Here is a 6302-nt window from a genome sequence, read left to right as displayed (position 1 = left end):
AGATAATTTTTAAGTCTATCAGCTCTGGGAAAGAAACAATTAGAGTAGAAGGCTTTCATACATCTAAGGATCTCTACTGTGTAAAACAAGCAGAGGGATACAATATTTTGTCGATGAGACTTCAGCAGCTGAAGCTTAGATGAAAGTTCAGGATCTATCAGGTTGGCGACTCTCTTTTGAACCCTGCCCAGGAGCGATAGACTAGTAGCAGATGCACCAAATGTCACATTAGTACTCCATACATGGGCGAATGTTAGCTTTGTAGAGGTATAGGATATTTTCAAGTGTAAGTAACTTTCTAGCGAGGTAGAGAGAGCCCACCTTCTTCGCAGCAGTCTTGGCAATGATCTCGATGTATCTATTACAACACATGTTCCCTGCCTTAACAGAATTAAAAGTAGACTTCATAGTGTAGTGGCTGATGCCATTTTCTCTTCCCTGCAAACTCTTTCTCACAGCCTGTCTCTGCTTTATCATTATTTTCATGGCAAGTGTTCGTCTGAGCTCCAGTCTATAGTCCCTCCTGCCAAACTTCAATGAGAAACACTCGTCTTGCTGAAAAAAAAATATCAATAATTTCCACCACTCTTTATCTGTGCCTAAACATAAACATAGATTCCATGAACAAAGTTTCTTTCTTAAAATGCACACCTGTGGAACTGTTCCATTTGACTGCTTTCCAGCTGACTATAATATCGTCATTTTCAAGTCCAACCTAAACAAGTTCTTAATGAGCCGTTTCCCTTAAGTAATCCAATTTACCAAATTTTCACCACGAATTATGACGACAGTGTTCCATTGACCACTGTATGCTTATCGACCCTTATCCTCGAGTGGCATCTGGGACTTGATAAATCGCGATTCCTTTGTAAAAATAACATAAGTGAAACGTGGGTATATAACATTTCAAACGTAAAATTTTCATTGACTCCAAAAAATATAATAATTCAAAACTTTTCTTAAACTTGAAAAAATATATTAATTATTGTGTAAAAACAACTTTAAAAAAATAGCAACTGTTACAAACTCTTAAAAACTGGGGTCGTAAATTTAAATCCAACATGTTTCAGCACTTTGTAAGAACATATTCTGTGGAGATCATAAAATTCTATAAAGTCTCTCCTGTAAACAATTTGTGCTCTAGTTCTAATTAAATGACTTTATACCTCTTAATTCTGCACTTAATAAACCACACACAAAATGGATAGTACCAGCTCAGAAATGTTAAGTAAGCCTATCTAATCCAATGCTCATCAAACAATGAAGTAAAGGACACAATATATATATATATTGTCCGATTATTATGTGAAGATGAATTAGTATTGATACAACACATAAACTTTTTAAGGGTCAATCGATTTGGCAGGTGAGTTGTTACACACTCCTTACACATAATACAAATTATCAAAGATACCATTGGCTTATTTTATAAACACTCTTACACCACTACAATTTTATGACATCATACCACCTGGTGTGAACATCATAAACAATATGTAAAATGGATATTGGTAGCTGAAAATGAGAACTATACTTTGTCAAGCTGCACATTAGCTAACTTTATTGTTAACGACGTCTGGTATTTTATATGTAACAATTGTATCAATTTTTTATTTATTATTCTGTAAAAGAGCTCTTAAAAACTTCAAACTAATTTTATGACGTTTATGGCCTGAACACCATAAACTATATGCAAAATGGATAGTGGTAACTGAAAAATAAAAACAAAGCCTCGCCAATCTACAGAATAGCTAATTTTATTGAAACCGACGTATGGTTAGTAATATGAAACAAAATATCAGTTTATAACTTTTTTTCAATTTGCACATTTTTTTTACTATTCTGTAAAACATAAATTTTAAAAATAATTAAAATTTGTGATTCAAGTTAAAAGACAGGCAGTTCTTATTTACATGACCTTAATTTAATGTCCGGGGAAAATTTGCTATAGAAACAGTAAAGATGATATTTAATGACAATATGGATACTCAGCGTTCATTGAATTATCTTATATTTTAAATATGAAACTTACTGTTAATTTTATTACTTAATATCATCTCAGCACTATATAAACGACATTCAAAATTGTTTGCAGCAGATAAAACATTAGGTGTAACAACCCTCAAAACATTCAACGGTAAAGGGAGAAATACTTTAAACTCGTTAACAAGCTGGTTGTAAGGACGAATTCACTACAATCAGCAGTGCTTGCCGCTCTGTCTACACAAAACATGACTGACAATTAATGCACATTAAATATCGACAAGATACAGAAACAAAGATTAACTTGTTTGATTTGTTAATCTTCATCGATTCTCTGTTCAGGGACTTCGTTATGAATGAAGAAACTTTGATTTCTTAAAATAAAAGTAAAAAAAGAACCCAATTGCATTAAATTATTATGAATATTAAACGTTCGGTGAAATAATTCGTTGAATGAAAAACTGTTGATTTCTAAACATAAAAGTAAAAAAATATAAAAAAACAATTCTGTTGTATTAAATTATTATGGATATTAAACGTTCGGTGAAATAATTCGTTGAATGAAAAACTGTTGATTTCTAAACATAAAAGTAAAAAAATATAAAAAAACAATTCTGTTGCATTAAATTATTATGGATATTAAACGTTCGGTGAAATAATTCGTTGAATGAAAAACTGTTGATTTCTAAACATAAAAGTAAAAAAATATAAAACCCAATTTTGTTGTATTAAATTCGCTATTATTATTATTAAAAAATATGTGATGTTATTAAAATATTCAGTTTAATATCAAACATTATAAATAAGCGACTATATTTCCACACATATGACTTAAAACGAAAACTATTTTAAAAGATCATATTAGTATCCATTGCTAAGTAACTAGATTATATATTGATTTGTATTATTAACTTTAATTTACTGAGTATTTAAATTCACTTTTATTGTATTATTGTTTATTATATTTCTATGGTTAGCAATATATTTTTATTAATTTCAGTAGCAACTATGCTAGTTGCATGTATATTAGTAGCAATATATTAGTTTATTATTAACAATAGTATTATTGTTCCTACAAATTCTTACTATATTATTGTTTATTTCGATTTATTGAATAATTCCTTAGATATTAACATTTAAACAATATTATAACACGATCAGCTGGCGTGTGACCAACCCAGGTGTTACACTAAATCTCCTGGAAACAGTCCGCATGTGAAGATCTGTTATTTGACGTCTTTTGTTCAGTAGCAACGATGGTAGTTGTATGCTTGTTATACCTAAAATTCTTAATCTATTATTGTTTATTTTACTTTATTAATTGCATAAATCCTTTATCTATTACAAAATACTATGAATAGTATATTACATCTAAACAATATGAATATTATTAAACATTTAAACAATATGAATGTGAATTAAGTGTTTATTTCTGTGATTTTTAAATGTTTTAAAAAGTTATGCTTCTTGTTTTGTTGGCATGATTAAAATAAACAATGATATTAATATATTTTATTGATTTATTTCTTTTTGCAGATGTTCCTGCTGGAATGATTTTACTGAATATTAAGTGACCATCGTTATCTTTAAACGGTATTCTATACATAATTATTATTCTATATACAATTATCTCCTTGCGTGGCAGACAACAAAAACGCTTGCACACAACATTATTATACATACATGTGTGAAGAGTTATTCTATCTGGATTGTTTAACAAATAGGGATACGAACATCACACATATTTAAATTTGTGAATTTTTGTTTAATGTTTTCATAAATCATAAGATATCGAATTTAACATTTCAGAAAAATCTGCTAATTTAGAAAAGAGTATTTTAACTTTTACACTACAAAATATCAAACAAATTAAAAGTTAAACACAATTGAAATTTCTTTAGCATAAAATCTGACTTGCATAAAAAACTCCAGCTTAAAACTGAAAAGTCTGGATAAAATGTCATATTGTTTATAACTTGGTAATGAGCATTTTGGTCCAGGAGCATTTAATTTAAATATGAATATACACATTAGGGAAATGCCATATAACTGCGAAGTGTGTGGATATTCTTGTTTTAAAAAATCATATTTACTGAAGCATATGAGAATACACACTGGGGAAAAGCCACATTCTTGTGAAGTGTGTGGATATTCTTTTTCTCAAAAATCACATTTAGTGAGACACATGAGAACTCACACTGGGGAAAAGACACATTCTTGTGACGTGTGTGGATATTCTTGTTCGCAAAAATCAAAGTTAGGAATACATATGAGAACTCACACTGGGGGAAAGCCACATTCTTGTGAAGTGTGTGGATATTCTTTTACTAATAAATCAAATTTAGTTATACATATGAGAACTCACACTGGGGAAAAGCCACATTCTTGTGAAGTGTGTGGAGATTCCTTTTCTATCAAATCAACATTAGTGATACATATGGGAACTCACACTGGAGAAAAGCCACATTCCTGTGAAGTGTGTGGACATTATTTTACTGTAAAATCAAACTTAGTGAAACATATAAGAACTCACACTGGGGAAAAGCCACATTTTTGTGAAATTTGTGAATATTCTTTTCCTTACAAATCAACATTAGTAACACATATGAGAACTCACACTGGGGAAAAGTCACATTCCTGTAAAGTCTGTGAATATTCTTGTTCTACAAAATCACATTTAGTGACACATATGAGAACACACACTGGGGAAAAGCCACATTCTTGTGAAGTGTGCGGATATTCTTGTTCTGAAAAATCAAGGTTAGTAAGACATATGAGAACTCACACTGGGGAAAAGCCACATTCTTGTGAAGTGTGCGGGTATTCTTTTTCTCACAAATCAACATTAGTGACACATATGAGAACTCACACTGGGGAAAAGCCACATTCTTGTAAAGTGTGTGGATATTCTTGTTCCCAAAAATCACATTTAGTGACACATATGAGAACTCACACTGGGGAAAAGCCACATTCTTGTGAAGTATGTGGATATTCTTGCTCTGCAAAATACACATTAGTTAAACACTTGAGAACTCACACTGGGGAAAATTGAATTCCTTCTAGACACCAACATAGGGTTGCAATCTCTCTGTACTAAGGTTGTCTGGTATAGTTTCAATTTTCAATTTAATATAAACCTTGATGAAATATTTAAATGAAAAATAAAACTAAATAAAAAAAAAGCTTGCAAGATGTCGCCCAGGATAAAAGGATCCCCCAGCATTTCGAGGCACTGGGTTATATAAGGAAATAAAAAAAAACTTCACCTATGTATGCTGCCAAAAGTAACAACACTAAGCTGGGCAGTCCACCAGATTAGTCAAATTTTAATCCTGGAATCCGGCAAGACCAAACAAAGACTACTAGACATTTAGAAGAATTCAATCATTCCACTTATCATAGGAGCACTAGGCTTATGAAAAAGCATATCAAACTCTCGCAAATATACCCGGTAAACCAAGTGCAAGAGAAATACAAACAATTTCACTAATACACACGGTTCGAATCTTAAAATGATGTCTCCAATGGAGTTACTAAACTAATTAAATAATTTTGGGCATCCAATAGAATATCCTTTCGTCAACATAAACAAAGTAATAAGAAGATTAAAACAAGAAGGAAAACGTCACGTTAAGTTTAATGTGTGCATATTTTATTTTAACAAATAAAAGTTAGTGAAATATGTGCGCAAATTTTCTTTTAACAAATAAAAGTTCATTAATTATGTGTTCATATTTTCTTTTAACAAATAAAAGTTAATGAAATATGTGTTCATATTTTCTTTTAACAAATAAAAGTTAATGAAATATGTGTGCATATTTTTTTTAACAAATAAAAGTTAATGAAATATGTGTGCATATTTTCTTTTAACAAATAAAAGTTAATGAAATATGTGTGCATATTTTCTTTTAACAAATAAAAGTTAGTGAAATATGTGTTCATATTTTCTTTTAACAAATAAAAGTTCATTAATTATGTGTTCATATTTTCCTTTAACAAAAAAATTAATGAAATATGTGTACATATTTTCATTTAACAAATAAAAGTTAGTGAAATATGTGTGCATATTTTCTTTTAACAAATAAAAGTTAGTGAAATATGTGTACATATTTTCTTTTAACAAATAAAAGTTAGTGAAAGATGTGTACATAATTTCTTCTAACAAATAAAAGTTAGTTAAATATGTGTATGACGTGGAATCCAGATGCTTCTAGAGAATGGACAGACGCTGTGGTGATCTAGAAAAGAAAGTCGGAATAGTCAAAATGTAAGAGATAAATATTCTAGCATTTCGTGGAATGCTTGCTGCATTCCTCATT

At 30.1% G+C, this 6302-nt stretch overlaps 1 long non-coding RNA gene across 1 annotated transcript in view; it reads left to right on the top strand.

The window, feature by feature from the left end:
- LOC145271096 (uncharacterized) overlaps positions 1 to 5951 on the top strand; it is a 7405-nt gene extending 1454 nt beyond the window's left edge. The window contains exon 2 of the long non-coding RNA XR_013865687.1: positions 3520 to 5951. This is a non-coding gene — a long non-coding RNA (uncharacterized LOC145271096). The remainder of the gene's footprint in view (positions 1 to 3519) is intronic.
- The last annotated feature ends 351 nt before the right edge of the window (positions 5952 to 6302 follow it).

Source organism: Euprymna scolopes, chromosome 46 (assembly GCF_053919585.1).
Source record: "Euprymna scolopes isolate OS-2025 chromosome 46, ASM5391958v1, whole genome shotgun sequence".
In the NCBI taxonomy this organism is placed as follows: domain Eukaryota; kingdom Metazoa; phylum Mollusca; class Cephalopoda; order Sepiida; family Sepiolidae; genus Euprymna; species Euprymna scolopes.
This window is presented reverse-complemented; position numbering and strand designations above follow the sequence as displayed.